General features: G+C 42.2%; 1 pseudogene; it reads left to right on the forward strand.

The window, feature by feature from the left end:
• LOC102980987 (histone H1.8-like) overlaps positions 1–27,555 on the forward strand; it is a 160,314-nt pseudogene that overhangs the window by 18,702 nt on the left and 114,057 nt on the right.

A 27,555-nucleotide genomic window follows, 5' to 3' on the forward strand; every position in this document is an offset into this window, starting at 1 on the left:
ATCTCCCTCCCACCCTCCCTATCCCACCCCACTAGGTGGTCACAAAGCACCAAGCTGATCTCCCTGTGCTATGCGGCTGCTTCCCACTAGCTATCTATTTTACATTTGGTAGTATATATAAGTCCATGCCACTCTCTCACTTCGTCCCAGCTTCCCCTTCCCCCTCCCCATGTCCTCAAGTCCATTCTCTACATCTGTATCTTTATTCCTGTCCTGCCCTTAGGTTCTTCAGAACCTTTTTTTTTGTTTTTTAGATTCCATATATATGTGTTAGCCTACGGTGTTTGTTTTTCTCTTTCTGACTTACTTCACTCTGTATGACAGACTCTATGTCCATCCCCCGTATTTTAAATAGAGCTGCAACGAACATTGGGGTGCATGTGTCTTTTTGAATTATGGTTTTCTCAGGGTATATGCCCAGTAGTGGGATTGCTGGATCATATGGTAGCTCTATTTTTAGTTTTTAAGGAACCTCCATACTGTTCTTCAGTGGCTGTATCAATTTACATTCCCACCAGCAGTGCAAGAGGGTTCCCTTTTCTCCATACCCTCTCCAGCATTTATTTTTTGATGATGGCCATTCTGACTGGTGTGAGGTGATACCTCATTGTAATTTTGATTTGCATTTCTCTAATGATTAGTGATGTTGAGCATTCTTTCATGTGTTTGTTGGCAATCTGTATGTCTATTTTGGAGAAATGTCTGTTTAGGTCTTCTGCCCATTTTTGGATTGGGTTGTTTGTCTCTTTGATATTGAGCTGCTTGTAAATTTTGGAAATTAATCCTTTGTCAGTTGCTTCATTTGCAAATATTTTCTCCCATTCTGAGGGTTGTCTTTTCATCTTGTTTATGCTCTCCTTTGCTGTGCAAAAGCTTTTAAGTTTCATTAGGTCTCATTTGCTTATTTTTGTTTTTATTTCCATTTCTCTAGAAGGTGGGTTAAAAAGGATCCTGCTGTGATTTATGTCATAGAGTGTCCTGCCTATGTTTTCTTCTGAATCAACTTTTTAAAAAATTTTTGATGTACTGGCCACATAGGAAAATTTTTCCAGATCATGCAGTTGTTGAAGAGGGTCTTCTGGGAAGTGAAAGTTCAAGTGGTAGGATCCTCTTCTAAACTACATTCACTTCATCTCTTCAGTTAGAGAAAACCTAGACAGCCACCCCATAAGAACTATGTCACTCATGGGGTGGTTGCCAATGAAATTAGGGAGCCAGTGTCAGGAAGGGTCTATCCAAAAAACTTGACCTTCAACAGCCTCTCTAAATTTGTGTTAAAAACATAATCTTTTAAGTGATGGCAAATACCACTAGACCAGATGGAGCTGGACCCTAATCAAAAATTTTAGTTACACTTTTAAGTTTTATTTTATTTTATTTGCAGAGATGCATGCAGTTGTAAGATATACTACAGAGAGATCTTGTGTCCCTTCTACTGAGTTTCCACCACCATTAACATATTGCAAAACTATCGCACAATATCACAAGAGGGTACCGGCACTGACATAATCCAGGTTACTAACAGATGTTGAAATACAGAAGGGTTCTTTATTCGTGCTTCCTAATTGTAATGCTCCTCTTGTAAGACCACACTCTGAGTTCACAAGTAATTGTGAGCAAAGCATTAAGGCATTAACACCTTTCAAAAATACTTGCATATTGGGCTTCCCTGGTGGCGCAGTGGTTGAGAGTCCGCCTGCCGATGCAGGGAACACGGGTTCGTGCCCCGGTCCGGGAAGATCCCACATGCAGCGGAGGAGTGGCTGGGCCCGTGAGCCATGGCCGCTGGGCCTGCGCTTCCGGAGCCTGTGCTCCGCAACGGGAGAGGCCACAGCAGTGAGAGGCCCGCGTACCACAAAACAAAAAACAAAAACAAACAAACAAACAAAAATACTTGCATATTAAGAGATTTTTGAAGGCCAAAATACAATAAACTGTATGAAAATGTGCACAAAGTCTTTATTACCCAGAGAAATTCATAGCAAAACCACAGTGAGATTCCACTTTCCATCAGTCAGATTAACAAAAATAAGAAAAGGCTAATAATATCCAGTGCTAGCGTGTGTATGGGGAAACAAGCATTCCCAAATTCCTGCTGGAAGTCTTTTTTTCTGAAGTCTTAGTAGCTCTTTGGGAATTAGTCTGGCAATAGCTGTCATAATAAAAATGCATATCCCCTTTGATGTAGCAAGCTCCATTGAGGTTACTCTATTTTACAGAAATAAAGGAAACTACAAAAACATTAACATGTTTATTGCAGCACTGTTTAGTGTCAAGCATACACACACAAATATCCTGGACACATCCTAAATGTCAATCAGTAGAAGAATAGTTGAATTCATGATGTAAAACCAAACTGTGAAATACTATGCAGTGATTTTAAAAGATGTGTTGAGTTAATCATATATCTGCAGGAATTTCTGGTGTGATAAGTGAAAAAAAGCAAGCTGCAGGGTAGTGTACATAATATGATCCAAGTTTAGCCAAAACAATTCTACAAATGTGTACATATTTGTACATGTTTTATGAGCTTGAATCAAGCTACGGCAAGACATAAAACAGATAGCCAGTGTCGTTTTCTCAGAGGTTGGAGGAAAAATTAGAAGGAGTGGGGGAAGAAATTAATGACTTTTTTAAACCCCTTTGAATTGTTTGTCTAGTTACAATGGATATGCAATCTTTTTTATGATTTACAAGAAACCTAATAAGTAATAGAGAAGCAAAAGATCAAAAGACCAAAGATGGTCTTTAAGCCCAAAGGCATGAATCACGATGGTGGAATTGTAGACACTGACAAGAGTCTCGGTATCTGGGGAGTGGGGGGAAGGAGAGGAGAGACACCACCCTTTGGTCGTGGGTCTGGGAGCTTGCTTTCCCCTCCCCAAATCCTGTTTTGTGAGCCAAGGGAGAGTAGCAAGACCAAAGGCATGTTGATCAGAATTGATATGAGGCAAGCAGCTCATTAAATGGGCCCTGGTAATCGATTTCCAAGGAAACAAATGCCTTTCATGTGCAGGCAACAGCACACGTGTTCGGGCTGCCTGGGAAACCTGGGCACTGCCTTTGCAAGGAGTGCTTTGACGTGCGGCTCCCCTTTAGACCAGGACAGAGGCATCATGCATCCGGCTGGACTTCATTTCCTCTCCCAACCTTCTAGAAGCCCAGTCCTGCAACCCAGCAGGGACGCACACTGCTGAGCTGTGCTACCTCTGGACCAGATTACGTTCTTGGGAATCTCAGGGTGGGACGTTCTAACAGTCACCAGCTGTACAGGTGTGAATGCACAGAATAATCAGACCTCTTCAAAAGAGCCACACCCAAGGATTTGAGAAGCTGAGAGACCAGCTGGCAATGCCTGCCTACCCAGCCAATCAAACTGAATTTATTTCACACTGCAAGTTTGCCCCCAAGAACTGTGTTCCCACCCAGTTCTGCTAAACCAAAAGACATTCTCTCTGGACATAGATGTCTTCTTTCCACACATACGGCTCTTAAGGAGAGGTCATCTGCAAAGGAGAGAGCTACTTAATCTCCATATGCCTCAGTTGCCTCATATATATATAATGGGAATAATAATAGCCCCTACTTTAAGGGACTGTTGCAAGAATAAAGTGGGTTAATGGTTGGATGGCACTTAGAACTGGGTCCAGCATACGGCACTTTATGAACGCTTGTTGTTATTAGTAGACGTAGTAGTGGTAAGGTGTGATCGCTCATTTCTCGTACAGAGCAGTTTGTTTAAAGTGAGATACACCAGTGGCCCCTGCGTCTGTGGCATATAAACATATGCGGGATTTAATCATCCCTGGTCATGTGGGCTATGCCGGGCCCTCTGCTATGTGCTGTACCTGTTTTCATCCTCACGCAACCCCGTGAGGTCAAGACTGTGCTCATCTTCGTTTTTTCTGAGCATCAGAAAATTGAATTGAATTGGGTCTTACTGCCCAGGGCTTCCCAGCCAATAAGGGGCAAAGCTGAGGTGCTCACCCCGATCCGGCCAACTCCGGACACTCAGCTCGACTCACCGTGCACTGCGGGTGCAGGGAAGCAGCTGCCCGCGTACAGAGGTTCGCACACCTGGCTCCACCAGATTTCTGCATCTTACTCAACATACATATTGAATCAGAATCTCAAGGGTGGGCCCAGAAATATGTATTTTTGACAAGTAAGTAACTCCTATGTCGTTAACCCAATGCTCAAATTTAAGAGCTATCTCCAACCCAGCAATCCCACTCCTGGGCATATATTTGGACAAAACTATAATTCAAAAAGACACATGAACCCCTCTGTTCATCGCAGCACTATTCATAATAGCCAAGACACGGAAACAACCTAAATATGTCCATCAACAGATGAACGGATCAAGATGTGAGATTAGATATAGATAGATAGATAAATTGGACTACTACTCAGTCATACAGAAGAATGAAATAATGTCATTTGCAGCAACATGGATGGACCTAGAGATTTTATACTAAGCGAAGTAAGTCAGAAAGAGAAAGACAAATACCCTATGATATGACTTATATATGGAATCTAAAATATGAACCAAATGAACTTACCTATGAAACAGAAACAGACTCACAGACATAGAGAACAGACTTGTGGTTGCCAAAGGGGAGTGGGGGAGGGGAGGGACGGATTGAGAGTTTGGGATTAGCAGATGCAAACTATTATATATAGGATGGATAAACAACAAGGTCCTACCGTATAGCACAGGGAACTATAATCAATACCCTGTGATAAACCATAATGGAAAAGAATATGAAAAAGGATGTATATATATGTATAACTGAATCACTTTGCAGTACAGCAGAAACTAACACAACATTGTAAATCAACTATACTATCCCCAAACGGGTTGGGGTTTCTCTTTAACCCACTGGTGATCCCTCTAAGGAAACAAATCTCCTTATACCTAGACAAGACCCTTTCATCTGACTTCAGCTCTCCTAAGCTGAGTCTAAATCCCTCTAACAAAAACTTTCTTGTCTTATTTTAATAAGACTCCTATGTCTTATTTTAATTAAACTTTTTGAATTCCAAGCTTTCCCGATGCTTAGAAAACTTTTCCTACCCTCCCACTCTTCCCACTTCAGTATTCAGTTTCCACAGAAGCCTCAGCCTGCTTCATCTATTAAATGACCCACAGTTATGAACACTGGAAAGATAATGGAAAGATAAATCTGTTTCATTCAATGGAAACATTTACCCAATGAGTCTGAGACATCAAAGCCTCAGAAATTTTGACACATTCATTGATTTTGTTCACCTTTATTTGTTAATCATAAAAACCAGGGACTGCACAAGCTCTGAAAGCTCTGCCTTTCACATGAAGATGTATATGTTGGAAAGGAGTGCTGAAAAGAGCATTTCCTTCCACACAGGGATTCTTTAAGTCATTACACCAAACAAAGTAAAAGAAGAGCTTGGGTATATATTATTCGATTACAGCCATAGTTATTGAGCACCTGTCATGTGAAAGGCACTCCCCAGGGTCAAGCCAGAGACAGAGACAGATGTGAGTTCTGGTGTGAAGAAGCTTTTAGCTGGGAGGGCAGATAAGCAGAATAGCTATAACACAAGGTGGGATGTGGGACACGTCATGAGACATTAAGATGAGCACTGAGTATTTCTGCCCTTCTAGAATCTATTTCCCCTTCTTTGGGTAACAGTACCTGAGTTTTACTTTGCAGAACTACCCATAACCCCCTATGACTTCATATGACACGGGAGTGATTGACCTCACTCTCAAGCTTCAGGGCGGAAGCCCGTCACAGCTTTGACCAATCAGAGTATTCCCTTCCTCTGGCCACAGTGATTGGTTCAAGAATGGGCATGTGACTCAACTTGGTCCAATGAGATTCAATCCCGGCATCTTGTTGGAATAACATAAAAATAGCAGCTTCCTTTACCCTGAAGTTGCTGAGCTGGGGAGTTATCAACCTGCAACTGCCCTGTCCACCCACAGAAAAGAGCTTTCCTGAAAGTGAAGGCAACGAAATACTAAAGACAGAGCCCAGATGGCATTATTTGAGCTCCTGGATTCAACTGTGCCTGAAGAATAACAATGCCGTATGTGAAGAATCTTGTGCTTCAGTTACTTGGAGTTCAGTTTCTGTCACGTATAGCTAAGAACCAAGTACAGTGAGATATAGTTGAGGTGTAGCCAATGTTCAGAGGCTGCATCCAGGTGGGAGCATCAGAGAAAGCACTGTCTCCTGAGGCAGTGGCTCCAGAGCAGGTGCCGGATGGGGCTGGAGTTGGGTCTGTGTGGATGAAGGGCAAGGGCATAACTGCCACTCTGTGCACCTTTCAGTGGATGTACTGCGCCAGCAAAGCCCCCTCTAGCAGCCACACCACAGATCTTTTTAACTCAGTGATGGCGCATCTTCCAGAGAAGTTTTTGGCAGCAGGAATCGTATTTTTTCCCTTTCCTCCCTTTTCACCAGGCATCTATGTACACAGTAGGTGCTTAATGAGTGCTTCCTGCGTTATGTATAAAGTTCTTGAGCAACAAGCTAAACTGAATCTCAGAAGACAGGTATCCAGTGGTTATCAAACATAAATAGACATTTCTCCCAAGAGGACATACAGATGGCCAAGAGGCACATGAAAAGATGCTCAACGTCTCTAATTATTAGAGAAATGCAAATCAAAACTACAATGAGATATCACCTCACACCAGCCAGAATGGCCATCATCAAAATGTCTATAAACAATAAATGCTGGAGAGGGTGTGGAGAAAAGGGAACCCTCCTGCACTGTTGGTGGGAGTATAAATTGGTACAGCCACTATGAAGAACAGTCTGGAGATTCCTTAAGAAACTAAAAATAGAGCTACCATATGATCCAACAATCCCACTCCTGGGCATATATCTGGAGAAAAACATGGTGCAAAAGGATATATGCACCCCAATGTTCATTGCAGCACTGTTTACAATAGCCAAGACATGGAAGCAACCTAAATGTCCATCGACAGATGAATGGATAAAGAAGATGTGGTACATACATACAATGGAATATTACTCAGCCGTTAAAAAGAATGAAATAATGCCATTTGCAGCAACATGGATGGACCTAGAGATTGTCATACTAAGTGGAGTGAGTCAGGGAAAGACAAATATCATATGATATCACTTATATGCAGAATTTTTAAAAATGATACAAATGAACTTATTTACAAAACAGAAACAGACTCACAGACTTAGAGGACAAACTTATGGTTACCAGGGAGGAAGGGTGGAGTGAAGGGATAGATTGGGAGTTTGGGATTGACATGTACACTCTGCTATATTTAAAACAGACAACCAGCAAAGACCTACTGTATAGCACAAGGGACTCTGCTCAACACTCTGTAATAACCTAAATGGGAAAAGAATTTGAAAAAGAATAAATACCTGTATATGTATAAGCGAATCACTTTTCTTTACACCTGAGACTAATACAACATTGTTAATCAACTATACTCCAATTTAAAATAAAATTTTTTTAATAAATTAATTTTAAAAAATTAAAAATTTTTAATGAAAAAAAAATTCAGGCATCTCCAATATGATCTAGGAAGGCACAGAATCAGCTACGTTTCTAATTTCTCTAAAAAGACTTGTTTCAAGGTCCCCCAAATGGTGGTACCAGCAGCTCTCCAAGACTATATTTCCAGTGAGCAGTCTTCTATCCCATAATCTCTCTTACACATTTATTACTATCATTCCTACCAATGGAAGACATGCTCAAATGCTCCCCAGTTCTATCTGCACCATGGACTCATTCTGAATAGTGATGTTTGTGTGTGTGTGTGTGTGTGTGTGTGTCTACATGTATGTGTGTTTTCTAGTTTAATTTACTGTTGTTTCATCCAAGCATCAACTCATGTGAAAAGAGTCTAGCAGAAGTTGGAAATTAGGTAGTGAGGCTGATAAAAATCCAGTCCTGGGATTACTGAGCAATAAAACATACATGTCAGTGGGGTACATCGAAATCAGATCCTGGGCTTACCAAGCAATAAAATGCATGTGCTACGTTGATCAACATGGGCTCCTGAGAGCTAGTTTGCTGGTAAGGCTTTGCAGACCTAGATGGGGAGAGTAAATGGAATGAGTAGGAGTTTGGGGCCTTATTCAAACTGTTTTTATCCTGGGAGAAGTAAATCTTTTTTTCACTGAGAAAGGTCAGCTGAGTTATGTCCATTTGGAGCAGATATCTTCAGAATGGGTTCCTGGAATGCCTACTACTGTCACCATCACCACCCTTCCACATAACTTGCTCTGATTTGCTTTGGTTTAATATTCAAAACCATCCGGTTTAATTATTTGCCTGTTGGCTGTTCTAAGAGTGCAGGAAACTTCCCTGTCTGGTTCATCTCTATATCCCCAGCACCTAGACTGAGATGTAAGAATTGGCTCCATGACAGAGTTAGTGCCCAATTAATGTGTATCAGGTGACTGAATAATGAATGAGTGACTTACACCATGGAAGGACAATTGGGCTTGGAGTTACATTTAATCCAAGTCTTGATCATGACATTAATCCTCATGAGACTTTGGGGGAAGTAAATTCAGATATCTGGGACAATTTCATTACCCATAAAATGAAAAAGCTAGATAGTATTTGGATATCAGGGTGTGTTTCATTTTATAGCAGTCTACCTCTCTTAATCAACTGAAATATCATGGAAAATTTGCATGTTTATGACAGATAAAAAGGGGCTGCTCTATTTGAAGCCCGGGGCGAGATGTTGGCTCTTAGCCACCTCTGTAAAGCTATAGGGTTTTCCAGAACAAAGTTTTCAAATCACTGGACAAGATGTGATTCATGAAATAATGAGGCATTCTACTTGCTTAATGATTTGACAACATTCAAAGTGATTCCAATGAAAGGCATAGAAATGGGATGCATGGAGTAGGAGAAAGTGAGAGACATAACCAGGGTTTGGTCCAGGGCTCATCTGATTCAAAATTCCATGTGCTTTTCATCCATCAATCCACCCACTCTCCTGTCCACCCATCTATCCATCTATCCATTCATTCACGCACTCATCTCATCCAGTCATCCATCTATTCTCCCATCTGTCCATCCATCTATCCATTTATCCATCCATGTATCAATTAATTTACTGAGCAGCTATATATTGAGACACAAGCACTGAGACTATAGTGCTGGATAAGCACAACAAAGTTCCTGCCTTCACCAAGCTTCAGCTCTATTGGTGAAGTCAAATAAGAAATGATAGGGAGATAGATAGATAGATAGATAGATAGATAGATGATAGATAAGATAGATTGATGATAGATAGAGAGATAGATAACATTGATCAATTGATCAATAGACAGATAAAATACCAGCTATGATGAAGTGCTATGAACAAAAATAAAACAGGGTGAGGGGAGTAAGTGGTAACACAGGTGCTATATTACAATGAGGTCAAGGATGGCTTCTTGAAGGAGGTGACTTTTGAGCAGAAATCTGAAGGAATCAAGAGAATATCCTGTGACTATCTGCAGTGAAAGCATTCCAGGAAGAAGAAGGCCATGAGGCTGGATTGAGGGTGGGGTGGCATTCCGTGACACCCACCTGCCCCTTCAAAGAACAGAGCTTGATAACTTCAATGATGTTGAGAGCTCATCTGTGAAAACAGTTTCTTATCTTGCAAGGTTATAGTGAGGATTAAATGAGATAATCACTGCTTATGTGTGTGTGACATATAAGAAGTGCTCAAAGGACATTGCTGAATGAGGGGAGATGGGTTTGATCTGGGGTTTTCCAGATTCCTTAATCAGCAAATATCTGCTGGGCATCCATTAGGTGCAGGCTCCCTGCTCAGCATTCCATGTCATTATCTCATGCAGCCATCCCAACTACTCTAAGGGATAAGCCCTACTATTGTGAAGTCCATTTGGCAGATGGGGAAACCAAGGCAAGAAAAAGTCAAGTCCTCATCAGACTTCAACAGTCAATGCCAGAGCCCCTAGGCTTAACCACTAGACAATCCTGCCCCCTTTCCCCCATCACTTGGCCCAGAGCTTTTGGCATGGAACCATTGGTCCCAAAGAATAAACTCTTCAAGAGGCACAAGCAGGGTGATGGAAGATCATGGGTCACTTCCTTTTACGGAAGGGTACCTCTCTTCTAATGCCACGGTAAGAGATTTTGCCCTTTCTCTCTGCTGCCTCCAAATGATCTCTTTTCAATAGATTATTTACAATTTTCAAGCACTGAGACCCTTCACATGAGAGATGCAAAGTGGAGAAGCCCGGAAAGATGTTTCTGCATCTGGCAGAGATTTTGCCACCTCAGTCATCCCTGTAGATGCCCACACAACTCCCTGTCATCAGAGGCCCCAGAGCTTTCAGGCCTCAGCTTACATGCTGTTTCTGCTTCAGGTCAGGCAGAACTAGGTTCCAGACCCAGCTCTATCATTATTAGCTGTGTAACCTGGAGCAAGTAATTTCTCTCTCTTCTGGTCTCATGTTTTTCTAATCTGCAAAGTCAGAATGAAAGTAGATACCTTATTGGGTGATTACAAGTATTAAAGGGTTAATGCTTATAAAGCCCTAAGCATAGTGTTTGGTACAAAATTAGCATTAAATAACAACTATTTGCATTATGATTAATATTTTCAAGAGTTCAGAGAGTCTGTCTAGCTAGTCCACTACTGTATTCCCAGTACCTGACACCGTGCTTTGTCCTACAATAAGTGCCTAGTTATTATTTATGGAGTGACTAAATGAGTGAATGAAATTCAAAAAAAGGAAGGGCTGGAGAAGACGAGCAGAGGTAACTCATGGTTATACTCTGAGCAGGGCAATTTAGAGACATCACTTCCTGTCAATCTCACAGCAGACCCGTGAGATAGATCTCATTGTTTTCCATTGTATGAAAGAAAGAAGAAGTGACTTGCTCAAATCACTCAGCTAAATAACAGAGCTTATTTTTTAAATAACCACAGAAAGGTGACCAAATCTCTTGGTGGGAAGTCCATCCCTGGCAAAGTACTATCATTGGGCCACAGAACAATAGACTTAGAAGTCAGGCTAGCCAGTCTAGAGGATGGAAACTGGGGGCCCCTGGGTTGAAATCTGGTCAATGGATAAGATTACTTAGTTTTCCCAACGTTTCAAACAATCTTATGATGACACCTAAAAATGTAAAGATTTCTTGTAAAATCTAGATTACTGGACTCTCTTGAAAAACCAGAAGCTGTGTGAATTCTGGGCCTGCATTCCTGCATGGAGACAACGAGCTGGAGCTGAGACAGGGCTGTTCACATTCTCCTGTGTGCTGTAGTCCCCTCCTCTGGCCAACTCACACGGCACACAGCCCGTGCAACCAGCCTGCTTCATCGCTCTGTGTTATCCCTTTGTCCCTGTTGACACCTAAGTTGGCCACTGTGATTCAATCCAACACTTTCAATCTACAGACGGTACAGTGAAGCCCAGAGAGGAGAAGTGGCTTGCCCCAGGCCACACCCTTAGCAGTAGACTTTGAAATTCTAATTCTCCTTCTCCAATGTCCTTTCCATGACTGCATCATGAACTTACGCAGGAAGAGCTCCTGGTTCAATTCTATACCTGCAAGTGCCCACAAATTATAATGATTGCTACAGAATCTATTTCCAAGAGGACTAGTTGGTATCTCCTCTTAAGGGCACAGGGTAAAAAGGAACAAGAATCATGGCAACCACAGGAGGTAGCAGCTGAGAAATAAGACCTACAAAATCAGTATATGCTCACCACCACCCCCAACTGGCTCCCAATCATTCCGACGGCCAGTAGGATGCCTGACTTGGTGTTGGAGCATCAGTGACCTTCCTGCTGGTATAGAATTAGGCGTTGTTAGCCAACAGTACTTGAATTTCTCTCTAAAAGCCTCCAAGTACAACTGCTTCTGGGAGATGCCCAACCATTGGTTCTGCCTCTGTGATGCCAGTGAATCAAGAGGCCACAGACTTCGCCTTCAGGGGCTCCATCCCACTGCTGACGGGCTGTGCTTGTAGAGCCTTCAAAGTCCAGCTGCCTGGCATTTAGTGGCACTATTTCTAAAATCATGACTTTGGAAACTTAGAATCCTAGCCACCTGGAAATACAAATCACTTTAGAGCCCTTCTGGTCTGTTCCCCCAAGCACTGCAGCCATCCTGAGCCAGCAAATCCCAAATTATGATTGAACTTCAAGGACAAGGTTAGCCAACTTCATAAAGTAAGGGAGGGAGGGGTAGCAAAAGACAAGGAAGCCCTTTGAGCTGCATAAAAAGCTCTGGTTTCTTGTGGGGTCTTGGATGTTGCCCTACTCAACATGCTCTCTACTAGTGTTGCCCCAGAGGTATCAGCTGGCAGGAAGTTTCATGCGTTGGCAATCCCTGTAGGGGGTGTGTGTGTGTGTGTGTGTGTGTGTGTGTGTGAGTTCCAAAGCACAGTGGATTTCTCAGGCACGATCAATCCTTATACTGCTACCTAAACACCCTCATGTCCAAGAACTCTCCCATCTGTGAAAGGGCAATATGAGGGAAAGTGATTTGCTTATGCTACCAAGAGTAAGTAGAATACATTATATATTGTTGTCTTAGAGAAAAGGGGACAACAAATAGGATTTGTGAACTGAGAGTCGGTGATTACATTGGTGATGCCCATAGTGCAATAAGTACAAACTCAATTACCTCCAGAGACTCATTTTCCTGGTGTTGTGTTTATATTTAAACTGATATTGTGAGTGGAGACAGGGAGCCCTTCCTCCATGTTATTTATGCTTCCAGGCCTATTTGCTCAGGATGCATCTGGGTCTGTGGATGAGGTCCAAGCTCTCCAGCCTGGTCCAGCCCCTGCTTTCTCCTCTAGCCTCATCCAAAGTCAGTGGTCCTTCCAGCACCCCCCAGTAACACATACTATGTTCATACCAGCTCCTCACACATCCCCGGATACTCCTTTCTCCCTCACATCTCTGGACATCAGCACATGCTGTTTCTTCTGCCTAGAATGACCCTACCTAAACCGTCCATGTTTAAAGTCAATCCACCCACTCTCCTGTCCACCCATCTATCCATCTATCCATTCATTCACGCACTCATCTCATCCAGTCATCCATCTATTCTCCCATCTGTCCATCCATCTATCCATTTATCCATCCATGTATCAATTAATTTACTGAGCAGCTATATATTGAGACACAAGCACTGAGACTATAGTGCTGGATAAGCACAACAAAGTTCCTGCCTTCACCAAGCTTCAGCTCTATTGGTGAAGTCAAATAAGAAATGATAGGGAGATAGATAGATAGATAGATGATAGATAAGATAGATTGATGATAGATAGAGAGATAGATAACATTGATCAATTGATCAATAGACAGATAAAATACCAGCTATGATGAAGTGCTATGAACAAAAATAAAACAGGGTGAGGGGAGTAAGTGGTAACACAGGTGCTATATTACAATGAGGTCAAGGATGGCTTCTTGAAGGAGGTGACTTTTGAGCAGAAATCTGAAGGAATCAAGAGAATATCCTGTGACTATCTGCAGTGAAAGCATTCCAGGAAGAAGAAGGCCATGAGGCTGGATTGAGGGTGGGGTGGCATTCCGTGACACCCACCTGCCCCTTCAAAGAACAGAGCTTGATAACTTCAATGATGTTGAGAGCTCATCTGTGAAAACAGTTTCTTATCTTGCAAGGTTATAGTGAGGATTAAATGAGATAATCACTGCTTATGTGTGTGTGACATATAAGAAGTGCTCAAAGGACATTGCTGAATGAGGGGAGATGGGTTTGATCTGGGGTTTTCCAGATTCCTTAATCAGCAAATATCTGCTGGGCATCCATTAGGTGCAGGCTCCCTGCTCAGCATTCCATGTCATTATCTCATGCAGCCATCCCAACTACTCTAAGGGATAAGCCCTACTATTGTGAAGTCCATTTGGCAGATGGGGAAACCAAGGCAAGAAAAAGTCAAGTCCTCATCAGACTTCAACAGTCAATGCCAGAGCCCCTAGGCTTAACCACTAGACAATCCTGCCCCCTTTCCCCCATCACTTGGCCCAGAGCTTTTGGCATGGAACCATTGGTCCCAAAGAATAAACTCTTCAAGAGGCACAAGCAGGGTGATGGAAGATCATGGGTCACTTCCTTTTACGGAAGGGTACCTCTCTTCTAATGCCACGGTAAGAGATTTTGCCCTTTCTCTCTGCTGCCTCCAAATGATCTCTTTTCAATAGATTATTTACAATTTTCAAGCACTGAGACCCTTCACATGAGAGATGCAAAGTGGAGAAGCCCAGAAAGATGTTTCTGCATCTGGCAGAGATTTTGCCACCTCAGTCATCCCTGTAGATGCCCACACAACTCCCTGTCATCAGAGGCCCCAGAGCTTTCAGGCCTCAGCTTACATGCTGTTTCTGCTTCAGGTCAGGCAGAACTAGGTTCCAGACCCAGCTCTATCATTATTAGCTGTGTAACCTGGAGCAAGTAATTTCTCTCTCTTCTGGTCTCATGTTTTTCTAATCTGCAAAGTCAGAATGAAAGTAGATACCTTATTGGGTGATTACAAGTATTAAAGGGTTAATGCTTATAAAGCCCTAAGCATAGTGTTTGGTACAAAATTAGCATTAAATAACAACTATTTGCATTATGATTAATATTTTCAAGAGTTCAGAGAGTCTGTCTAGCTAGTCCACTACTGTATTCCCAGTACCTGACACCGTGCTTTGTCCTACAATAAGTGCCTAGTTATTATTTATGGAGTGACTAAATGAGTGAATGAAATTCAAAAAAAGGAAGGGCTGGAGAAGACGAGCAGAGGTAACTCATGGTTATACTCTGAGCAGGGCAATTTAGAGACATCACTTCCTGTCAATCTCACAGCAGACCCGTGAGATAGATCTCATTGTTTTCCATTGTATGAAAGAAAGAAGAAGTGACTTGCTCAAATCACTCAGCTAAATAACAGAGCTTATTTTTTAAATAACCACAGAAAGGTGACCAAATCTCTTGGTGGGAAGTCCATCCCTGGCAAAGTACTATCATTGGGCCACAGAACAATAGACTTAGAAGTCAGGCTAGCCAGTCTAGAGGATGGAAACTGGGGGCCCCTGGGTTGAAATCTGGTCAATGGATAAGATTACTTAGTTTTCCCAACGTTTCAAACAATCTTATGATGACACCTAAAAATGTAAAGATTTCTTGTAAAATCTAGATTACTGGACTCTCTTGAAAAACCAGAAGCTGTGTGAATTCTGGGCCTGCATTCCTGCATGGAGACAACGAGCTGGAGCTGAGACAGGGCTGTTCACATTCTCCTGTGTGCTGTAGTCCCCTCCTCTGGCCAACTCACACGGCACACAGCCCGTGCAACCAGCCTGCTTCATCGCTCTGTGTTATCCCTTTGTCCCTGTTGACACCTAAGTTGGCCACTGTGATTCAATCCAACACTTTCAATCTACAGACGGTACAGTGAAGCCCAGAGAGGAGAAGTGGCTTGCCCCAGGCCACACCCTTAGCAGTAGACTTTGAAATTCTAATTCTCCTTCTCCAATGTCCTTTCCATGACTGCATCATGAACTTACGCAGGAAGAGCTCCTGGTTCAATTCTATACCTGCAAGTGCCCACAAATTATAATGATTGCTACAGAATCTATTTCCAAGAGGACTAGTTGGTATCTCCTCTTAAGGGCACAGGGTAAAAAGGAACAAGAATCATGGCAACCACAGGAGGTAGCAGCTGAGAAATAAGACCTACAAAATCAGTATATGCTCACCACCACCCCCAACTGGCTCCCAATCATTCCGACGGCCAGTAGGATGCCTGACTTGGTGTTGGAGCATCAGTGACCTTCCTGCTGGTATAGAATTAGGCGTTGTTAGCCAACAGTACTTGAATTTCTCTCTAAAAGCCTCCAAGTACAACTCCTTCTGGGAGATGCCCAACCATTGGTTCTGCCTCTGTGATGCCAGTGAATCAAGAGGCCACAGACTTCGCCTTCAGGGGCTCCATCCCACTGCTGACGGGCTGTGCTTGTAGAGCATTCAAAGTCCAGCTGCCTGGCATTTAGTGGCACTATTTCTAAAATCATGACTTTGGAAACTTAGAATCCTAGCCACCTGGAAATACAAATCACTTTAGAGCCCTTCTGGTCTGTTCCCCCAAGCACTGCAGCCATCCTGAGCCAGCAAATCCCAAATTATGATTGAACTTCAAGGACAAGGTTAGCCAACTTCATAAAGTAAGGGAGGGAGGGGTAGCAAAAGACAAGGAAGCCCTTTGAGCTGCATAAAAAGCTCTGGTTTCTTGTGGGGTCTTGGATGTTGCCCTACTCAACATGCTCTCTACTAGTGTTGCCCCAGAGGTATCAGCTGGCAGGAAGTTTCATGCGTTGGCAATCCCTGTAGGGGGTGTGTGTGTGTGTGTGTGTGTGTGTGAGTTCCAAAGCACAGTGGATTTCTCAGGCACGATCAATCCTTATACTGCTACCTAAACACCCTCATGTCCAAGAACTCTCCCATCTGTGAAAGGGCAATATGAGGGAAAGTGATTTGCTTATGCTACCAAGAGTAAGTAGAATACATTATATATTGTTGTCTTAGAGAAAAGGGGACAACAAATAGGATTTGTGAACTGAGAGTCGGTGATTACATTGGTGATGCCCATAGTGCAATAAGTACAAACTCAATTACCTCCAGAGACTCATTTTCCTGGTGTTGTGTTTATATTTAAACTGATATTGTGAGTGGAGACAGGGAGCCCTTCCTCCATGTTATTTATGCTTCCAGGCCTATTTGCTCAGGATGCATCTGGGTCTGTGGATGAGGTCCAAGCTCTCCAGCCTGGTCCAGCCCCTGCTTTCTCCTCTAGCCTCATCCAAAGTCAGTGGTCCTTCCAGCACCCCCCAGTAACACATACTATGTTCATACCAGCTCCTCACACATCCCCGGATACTCCTTTCTCCCTCACATCTCTGGACATCAGCACATGCTGTTTCTTCTGCCTAGAATGACCCTACCTAAACCGTCCATGTTTAAAGTGGATTTAAACTTCAGTCCAGTTCAAATTGACCCATAACTCCCTCCCCAAACCACCAGGCAGAGTTAACTACTCTTCCTCTTTCTTCCTGCATTCTTCTGGGTATCTCCTTCATAGCACTTACCCCATCCTATTGGAAGAATCTGTTTATGTGTCTGTCATCTACTCTCAGCTGTAAGCATCTCTAGGCTAGGAATAGCTTTTGCATTTTTATATCCCCAACATCAAGTACGGAGTACAGGCACACACATAAGTGTCCAATAAATATCTGTTGAATTCATAAATTAATAAATGACAATGAAATCTCAGACCTCCTATTAGCTTGCTATTCTATTGAGGAAAGGTTCTAATAAAGATGTCAAAGTGGCCCATTTTTAAGTACCTTTTCTAAGAATCACATGCCCCTCTCTCTTGTATAAAGCAGGCTTGGACCTAGCCAAAGAAGCATATTTGCAGCCTCCAGGCAGGGGTGGAGTCCTAAAGGGCTGAAACTTTAGGAGGTGGTTGCAAAGGATGCCATCTGAATCAGCCCAGGGTCAGAAGAACCAGAGCTTAAGCTCTCATACGCTGTGCAAAAACAGGGCAGGATGGAGGTAGGCGATGCTGTCCATGTTACCACATCTACATGGTGCCCTTAACAGGGTTATGTTTCCTAAGACTGAGCAGTTTTGCAGTTACTTCTCCCCAGATTCTGCTGGGAACTTGAACAGGTGATGAACAAGAAAGGAATAGTCAGAAAAAGGAAAGAGGTGATTAGAGAAACAATGCTTTTGCAAGGGAGAAAAAAGGTGGGGGAATGGGTCTATTGGCATAAAAACAGTTATCAAGCATATCAGTTAGGAATACATTCAGCTCCAAGCAAAAGAAAACCTAACTCCCAGTGACTTAAACAAGTAAGGGCTTGAGTTGCCTCAATAAACAAGAAACCCAGTGAGAATACGAGGGCTGGTGCAGCCACTCAATGACATTGAGGACCCAGTCCTCTATCTCCTGTCACCTTTGGTACTGGGTTCTTATCTTATGCCCACAAGCTGGCTGCCCTACCTCTTGGCATCACATCTGCATCACAGTCAAAAAGAAGGACAAAAAGAAAAGGATGCATGATCAAGTCTGTTTCTTTTCTTCAAGAAAACAAATGCTTTTTCAGAAGCCCAGCTCAGTAGACTTCTGCTTAAGTACCATTGACCAGCACTATTCACATGACCATGCATAAGTGAAGAGTGACTAGAAAGATCAAGAAGTGTTCTCACCAGTATCTTTGGCTCAGAAACGCATGTGAGAAGGGGTTTGGAATGGGAATAGGAATAAACCCACCTACAGTGTGTGCTACACCAAATATCTCTAAGTTTGGGGGACATGAGTCCTTCCATACTTGTTATTTTCCCCTTAATATTGGACTTACAGCCACGTCAAAACCCTTGGACATGGGGTTGTGTAAGTTCCTACTATCTGCCAATCTCCATGCTAAGCACTGAGGATGCAGCAATGAGTAAAACAGAGAAGGTCCCTGTCCTCATGGACCTTATGTTTCCAATGCAAGGATCAGCAAACTAGAGCCTGTGCTGTGCCATCATCTGTTTTTGTAAATAAAGTTTTATTGGGAAACAGCTAAGCACATGCATTTACATACTGTCTATGGCTGCTTTTCCACTACAACAGCAGAAGTGAGTAACTGTGATGATACTGTGTGGTCCACAAAGTCAAATTCACTTATCTGGCCCTTTATAGAAAATGTCCTTGCTCCCAGTCTAGTGGAGGATACGGACAATAAATAATCAAACACATGAATGATCCAAATCATTCCTGAGTGTGATAATTCTATAAAGGAGATAAAAAGTGATGTAATGGGGAGTAATGAATGGAGGAGCTGGCCATCTTAGGATGTTCAGGAGAGTGTCTCTTAGGGAGTGATATTTTGTCTACAACAGATAATATAAAAACATGCACCCTAGGAGAAGGGTGTTCTGTGCAAAAAGAACAGCAAAAAAAAAAAAAAAAAAAAAAAAGAACGGAGATAACAAGTGTTGGTGAGGACATAGAGAAAAAAAGAATCCTCGCACACTGTTGATGGGAATGTAAACTGGTTGCAGACACTATGGAAAACAGTATGGAGGTCCTCAAAAAATTTTTTAAAAAACTACTGCAGAATCAAAACGACAATGAGATATCATCTCACACCGGTCAGATTGGCCATCATCAAAAACTCTAGAAATAATAAATGCTGGAGAGGGTGTGGAGAAAAGGGAACCCTCTTGCACTGCTGGTGGGAATGTAAATTGATACAGCCACTATGGAGAACAGTATGGAGGTTCCTTAAAAAACTACAAATAGAACTACCATACGACCCCGCAATCCCACTACTGGGCATATACCCTGAGAAAACCATAATTCAAAAAGAGTCATGTACCAAAATGTTCATTGCAGCTCTATTTACAATAGCCAGGACATGGAAGCAACCTAAGTGTCCATCAACAGATGAATGGATAAAGAAGATGTGGCACATATATACAATGGAATATTACTCAGCCATAAAAAGAAATGAAACTGAGTTATTTGTAATGAGGTGGATAGACCTGGAGTCTGTCATACAGAGTGAAGTAAGTCAGAAGGAGAAAAACAAATACCGTATGCTAACACATATATATGGAATCTAAGAAAAAAAAATGTCATGAAGAGATACATGGGGAGGGGGAAGTGTAAGCTGTGATGAAGTGAGAGAGTGGCAGGGACATATATGCACTACCAAATGTAAATTAGATAGCTAGTGGGAAGCTGCCGCATAGCACAGGGAGATCACCTCTGTGCTTTGTGACCATGAGAGGGGTGGGAGTGGGAGGGAGGGAGACGCAAGAGGGAAGAGATATGGGAACATATGTATATGTATAACTGATTCACTTTGTTGTAAAGGAGAAACTAACACACTATTGTAAAACAGTTATACTCCAATAAAGATGTTAAAAACAAAAAACTACTGCAGGATTCAGCAACGCTACTTCTCGGTATATATCCAAAGTAAATAAAAAAAGTACTTCAAAGAGATAGCATTATTTACAATAGCTAAGATATGGAAATGACCTAAGTGTCCATCAAAAGATGATTGGATAAATAACAATTATATATGTGTAGTAAATTCAGTCATAAAAAATGAGGAAAACCTACATTTTCAACAGCATGGCTAAACCTGGAGGACGTTATGCTAAGTGAAATAAGCCAGACACAGAAAGCCAGTACTGCATGATCTCACTTATACGTGGAATCTAAAAAAGTTGATCTCACAGAAGCGAAGATCACCAGGGACTGGGGCGGTGGGTGAAATAAGGAGATGTTGACCAAAGAGTAAAAACTTTCCATTATAAGATGCATAAGTTCTGGGGATCTAATGTACAACATGGTGATTATCATTGATAATAATGTATTGTATACTTGAAATTTGCTGAGGAGGAAGATCTTAAGTGTTCTCCCCCCCAACACACAAATGGCAACTATGTGAGGTGGCGGATATGTTAATTAGCTTGATTGTGGTAATCATTTCAAAATGTACATGGGTATCAAATCATCACATTATACACCTTAAATATATACAGTGGTTACACGTGAATTATATGCCCTTAAGCTGGAAAAAATAAAGAAAATATATTAACTTTAAAAAAATTTATCCAGACGGGAAAGATCTCCATGTGTTATTTCAGAATATGTATGAAGTTAGAGTGGCCAGCTGGATCGAGGGTGAGAGGGCATGATATGGGGTCTGAGATGTAGGCAGGTTCTCAACTTTGCAGAGCTTTGAGAGCATGGGAGGGGATTAGGTTTTATCCTTAATGCAATGAGAAATCCTTGAAGTTGAGAACTGCACTGACTAGCTTCTGTGCACAGAATGGATTGTCTCAGGCAAAAGTACACACGATGCAATCAAGAAGTGGTAGAGATTGGCTATGCACCTGCCAAAACTATTACCTCTTTGGCGGGGGGGTGGGGGGTGTGCAGTTCAGAAAATACAGTAGGGCAGTATTTCCAGACTAACAGTTAGGTGTGGCCAGGTGGCTGAATTTTAACCAATGAAATGTGAGCATAAATAGTGTAGCCCCAGCCAGACTCATAAAACTCTCATAAAACCCTCCCATGCATTATCCTCCAGGCAGATGTGCACCTTGGAAGCCACATTCCAAACAGGGTGAAGCCGCAACTCGTAAAAGATGAGAACCCTGAAGAGCCACTTGGAAGATAGTTGCCCACCATCAGGAACACCCATTTTTGGACTTTCCATGAGGGAGAAATCAATGTTGATGATATGTGAGCCATTCTACAGGTTTGGGTTTGTTTTTTAGAAAGTGCCTTTGGCTGTAGTAACTGATGGCTTAGACTAGTGCGATGGTTGCAGGAACTTGATTGCCTGCCAGCTATGGGTATGGCAGGCTGATTTACAGTCCTGGGTGAAGGCGAACGTTTCTCTTATTCTTCACATCCTTACTCAGGAGCTAACCACTGTTCAGCACTTCATGGGCTCTTTCTGGGCTCAGCTAATCCTCCTGGACACCTGCTCATTCCCAGGGCTTCTGATTTGGTGCTCCCCCGAATTGCCCTGCTCCCCAGGGGCTGGCTACTTACATAATGATGTTCTGCATGCACCCCATGTTTTATTTCTTGGGTTTTCAATCTTCTCATAAAAAATGCATGCTGGATGAAAGGTTTTTACACACCAAACAGGCCAGGGAATTAGGGCGGTCAGCTTAGTGGTTCAAAAATGTTCTTTTCCTATTTTTTTATTTTTATTACAATTGCTCTGAAAGAAATCCCTATCGCTTGATATTAACAAATGTAGCCACCGAAGCAGATGCACATACAGAAAAACACCAGGAGAATTAATTACCTGCAGTTAGATCTGTTTCATCCTTTTTTTTTTCCCAAGGCAATGCTGCAAAGATGAGAGATGTTATGCAGTCAGTTGCTGAGCCCCTAACCATCTATTTTTGCACCGGAGCCCACCGGGCAATGGAGATGACAAGAAAGCTTCACGGGGGAGACCCCTGGGCATACCCTTCTGGCCAGATATGTCCTGGAGTGACAGTCATCTTCTAATTTAACTAGAATCTAAGTCTGAAGGAAATCCCAGAGTCATGAGCTCTAATAGGAAAAATAACAGCACCTCACATGTGGGTAAATATCTTCACTTACAAAAGGACTCACATGTCTGTTTGTGCCAATGGCTTCTACAAGTAAGTAAAGAAGGCAGCATCTAAGATTGCTGCCAGCTGTTAGTAACCACACACCCCCATGTTTCATGGTAGGACAGATCTGGGCTGGGGACAGAAGGACATGGGACTGGTACCTTTGTCGCAATAATATTAACTATTATTATGCCCATCTATTTATGTGCCAAGTACTATTTTTAGCACCATACATATATTAGCTCATTTAATGCCCATAACATCCCAACGGTCTCCTTATTTTTATGCCACAGAGGAGGAGATTGAAGAATGGAGAGGCAAAGTGAAACTTACCCAAGGAAACCAATCTAGTAAGTGGTGGAAATGGGATGTGTACTCAAGAAGTCTAGGCTTCAATTTAAGAAAATTGAAATCGTATCAAGCATCTTTTCCGACCACAATGCTATGAGACTAGATAACAATTACAGGGGAATAAAAACTGTAAAAAATACACATGCATGGAGGCTAAACAATATGCTACTAAACAACCAAGAGATCACTGAAGAAATCAAAGAGGAAATAAAAAAATACCTAGAAAAAAATGACAATGAAAACACGACAACCAAAAACCTATGCGTTGCAGCAAAAGCAGTTTTAAGAGGGAAGTTTATAGCAATACAATCCTACCTCAAGAAATAAGAAAAACCTCGAATAAACAACCTAACCTTATACCTAAAGCAATTAGAGAAAGAAGAACAACAAAAAAAAACCCAGCAGAAGGAAAGAAATCATAAAGATCAGATCAGAAATAAATGAAAAAGAAATGATTAATCTCCAAAGGAGATCTCCGAAGGATTAATCTCCAAAATTTACAAGCAGCTCATGCCGCTCCATATCAAAAAAACAAACAACCCAATCCAAGAATGGGCAGAAGACCTAAATAGACATTTCTCCAAAATAGACATACAGATTGCCAACAAACACATGAAAAGATGCACAACATCACTAATCATTAGAGAAATGCAAATCAAAATTACAATGAGGTATCACCTCACACCAGTCAGAATGGCCATCATCAAAAAATCTACAAACAATAAATGCTGGAGAGGGTGTGGAAAAAAGAAAACCCTTTTGCTCTGTTGGTGGGAATGTAAATTGATACAGCCACTATGGAGAACAGTATGGAGGTTCCTTTAAAACTAAAAATAGAACTACCATATGGCCCAGCAATCCCCCTACTGGGATATGCCCTGAGAAAACCATAATTCAAAAAGAGACATGTACAAAAAAAAAAACGGTACTGATGAACCTATGAGCAGGGCAGGAATAAAGATGCAGACGTAGAGAATGGACTTGAGGACACAAGGGGGAAGGGGAAGCTGGACGAAGTGAGAGAGCAGCACTGACATATATACACTACTAAATGTGAAATAGATAGCTAGTGGGAAGCAGCCGCATAGCACAGGGAGATCAGCTCGGTGCTTTGTGACCACCCAGAGGGGTGGGATAGGGAGGGTGGGAGGGAGGCTCTAGAGGGAGGGGATATGGGGACATATGTATACGTATAGCTGGTTCACTTTGTTGTACAGCAGAAACTAACACAACAGTGTAAAGTAATTATACTCCAATGATGATATAAAAAAAATACAGATTCTAACTCAGTAGTTCTAAACTGTCTCTATGGCATTTGTATTTTTAACATTCTCCCAAGGCAATTCTCATGCACACCAAAGTGTGAAAACCAGTGATGTCTATACAGACATCTATCTTCTCTCTTCCTTCATGCTTCCATGCTGTGGGCTCATTCTCTCTCTGTCTTCACCTTCGTCCATGTACGTGATATGGTGCACTCGTTTCAAGGTTGGGGGCCAGCCAGTGATAACACTGGGATTTCTGTATGGAAGGCAGTATAGATCTTCATAGTTCTTTAGAATGTGTTACATTCTCTATTATTCCAACTCTTCCTAAGGTCCTCCCACTGGATATTGCCCGTTGGGGGCCATTGGGTCCCCTAAGAGCAAAGCCATGCTTTGTGTGTTGTTGATATTGTTTTTTATGTAATGACCTCTCAGGAATCCTGTGAAGAGCCAACAGAATTGTAAGAGCAAGAGCCAGACACCCTGCACCCTAGCTGCATTCTATCAGAACCCCTATTATTTCTATCAGTACCGTCTAGCCTGGTTTGTCAGGTGGTGGCCAGAACTTGGACTCTGTGAAATAGAGATCGTGCACCTCATGGGATTAGGAAGGATGTCATCACCCATAGGAGGCAGCAGACTCAAACTGGCAATTCTGGATCTCTGCCAGATCCCTATCATGCTAACATCTGGTGTAGTTCAGCAGAAGGAAGGGTTGTACTTGGTCTCACCTCTGTGTCCTAGGCAAAGTCCCTTGAAGAGAGAGCCTAGATCCCAATTGGGAGATCTTGTTGACTGCTTATAGTGTGATCAACCATATTCCTTTCTAAGCTACCCAGGCTAGGTTCACTTTAACCCAGCCAGGACCATGAAGAGGAGCCAGGGATTGGGGTGTACCACATGGAAATACCTACCTCGTGTTCTTCTCCTTCTTCTCTCTCTCTCTCTCTGATTTTTTTTTTTTTTTTTTTGCTTTTATTCACATCTGAGGAGCTGACACACTACTAACCTTTATTCAGGCTGGTGGGATTGGGTGATCCACAGGGTAGGTTCAAGCACACAGGGTAGAAGATTTTATAAACAAATGGATAAACTGGAATGGGGATATTATTGTAGGCAGAATATCTTTTTCTATTCGACTGACCCCCAGGGTCCGCATTTGTAAAGCAGGGCCCAAACTGCCTACCACGAAGTGCTTAACTCAGTACTTGGCTCATGACTAGCAACAGATAGCACCCTGATATTGTGGTTGTGATTGCTGCTAAATTTTCAACAGAGTTATCTCAAACCCAAGGGATGAAACAGAACTAAAATGGTAAGTTCTTGTACCACTTTGGCTCCAGAAGGCAGGTTTGCCCAGGAGCCTGGAAAAAAAATGTAGTTAGCAGAGGAGAAGTCTTCAGTGTTAGCAGGCAAACAGAAAACTATGGCTTGGACTTTGCAAGGAGCACTCAATGAATGAAGTTGATTTTTTTAAAAATTGTTGTAATCTTGTAGTTAGAAAAGAAACAGTAGGAAAGAGAAATGAAAGGGAAAGCAGATGTGGCAGATCCTAATAGGCTCCAGCAAACAGCCTTAGCCCTGCGTGTGGGATAGGAAGGATGGGGCCAATTTGAGAGGCAGCTTTGAGTTTTGAAATCCTGGCAGGATTCACATGAAAGAAGTAGGAGAATGCCAGAGGGATATCGAACTGGAAAAAGTCAGAGGGAGTAGAGAAGGACCACTCTGCCCAGGAAAAGAGCTGGCCACAAGGAGTGTACACGCTCACATCTAAGCAAGGAAGGTTTCCCGAGGCCTGAGAAATTCAGAAGTTAAGAGAGACAAAGTTGTAAAGTAAAGGAAGTCATAGAGAAAATTGACCCTCGGGAAATCCAAGGAAGTACCTACTGGGAAAGCGTCACCCAGCGATAGCCCTGAAATCGGAGGACCTGGGGGCCAGGACCTTGGACAGAGCTCATATACAGAGCTTGGCATTGGGAGGCCATGAGTTCAGGGGACAGAGGAAAAGATCATTTTAAATATAAAAAATATGCAGTATGAGAAACAGGGGTCAAAAGAAAGACGGGAAATCGGAGGCATCCCCGTTGCACATTTCCAAATGTGGCTAGACTCATAACCAAGAAAAGCTAATATTTACTGAGCATTACTAGGTATCTGACACTCTTCTAAGCCCTTACATGGATTATCCAATTTCATCTTTAGGAGTATGCAATTTACACATTTCAGTAGAAAAAGCAGACAGGTGGTAAAATTTTTCTCTGGAATGAGAAGTGTGAGGTCACAATTAATCTTTTGATTAGAGATGTTTACTTGGGTTTTAAGTTCACGAGACTCCTGTCAACTCTGGACAATTGACCCAAATGTACTGAAATCAAAATATTATTCTCTTTTCACTTACTCTGTTTTTCCCATCTGATTGCTGCCCTCAAATAAAAATGAGATTAAAACAAAATAACGTGGCTGGTAACAGCAATCAGAGGGAAATTGTTAGCAGCACTTAGAGTCTGTCTGGAAATAGCTTCTTTTCCCCTTTCTGAGAACGACTCTATCGTACAAGGAAATTTGTATTCACCTTATGGTCCTAATAGTTCCAAACCTTTGGAAAGTTGGAGTATATAAGAGACGTGGATTCTGGAGTATCTAACTTTAAGGGGCTAAAGGGATAATATCAGTTCAAAGGGGAAAAGAGTAAGATTCCAGCTGCCTAATAAGGCAATCAGAATCTCACCAAATATCAGGGTGAGGCAACTTTGGGTGTGACAAAGCGAAATAAGAAGGTTATGGGGTAGGAGAAATGACTTTGTATATTAGTTGCATCTTTGATGCTTCTCTGGAAACAGAGGACTGTTTTGAAAATGTATAGTGTTAGCTTTAATAAAGTAAAGAAATGTAGTATGCATTTTGTATTGCTAATATCCTGTTATAATTCGGCCGTTCTGTTATTTCAAGAACATTGTATGACTCTCTCGGGAGAATTTGCACCGATATATAGCTGAGCATAATTTGTACAAACATCCTGGATCATTAATATTACCTTGAAATGCAGAGTACAATCACCTGGAAAACTTTTCTCAAGTTAGAAAGGAGTCAAAACCCAAATCAATCCTAGGGCTCCGTGTGGTCAGTCCTGACATGAGGTCCCTTGTAGATAATAGTAGTTGCCATTTGTTACATGCTTACATTACACAAAGCATCACTCTAAGACCAATCACACATTATCTCATTTAATCCATACAACAACCCTATGAAATAGGCACCACTATTAGGTCTGGTCCAAGTCACCTGTCATCTCTTGCCCAATTTACTGTAACAGTCTTCTAACCGGTCTCCCTGATTTCACTCATGCCCTCCTAAAGCTTTTGAGAGGCCACAGCGGTGAGAGGCCCGCGTACCGCAAAAAAAAAAATAAATAAATAATAAATAAATAAATAAAAAAAAAAAAATAAATAAAATGTGTGGTCAATCCACCATATTTAAAATACAAGTCATAGCATATCCACCCCACCCCCAATCAATAAAACCCTCCAATGACTCCGGACTGTGCTCAGAATAAAAGCCAAATTCCTTATTTTGGCCTACAAATCCCTGTGTGATTAAATTCCCCATGACCTGTCCAACCTCACCTCTTAATGCCCTCCTTGCTCGCCGCACTTCAGCTGCACTGGCTTCCTCACTGTTTCTTCAGTATGCTCCGATGTTAGGGCTTTCTGGCTTCCTGGATGGCACCCCCATCCGACAGCCACATGGCCAACTCACTCCCCTCTTTCAA

This window comes from Physeter macrocephalus, chromosome 14 (genome assembly GCF_002837175.3).
Source record: "Physeter macrocephalus isolate SW-GA chromosome 14, ASM283717v5, whole genome shotgun sequence".
Taxonomy (NCBI): domain Eukaryota; kingdom Metazoa; phylum Chordata; class Mammalia; order Artiodactyla; family Physeteridae; genus Physeter; species Physeter macrocephalus.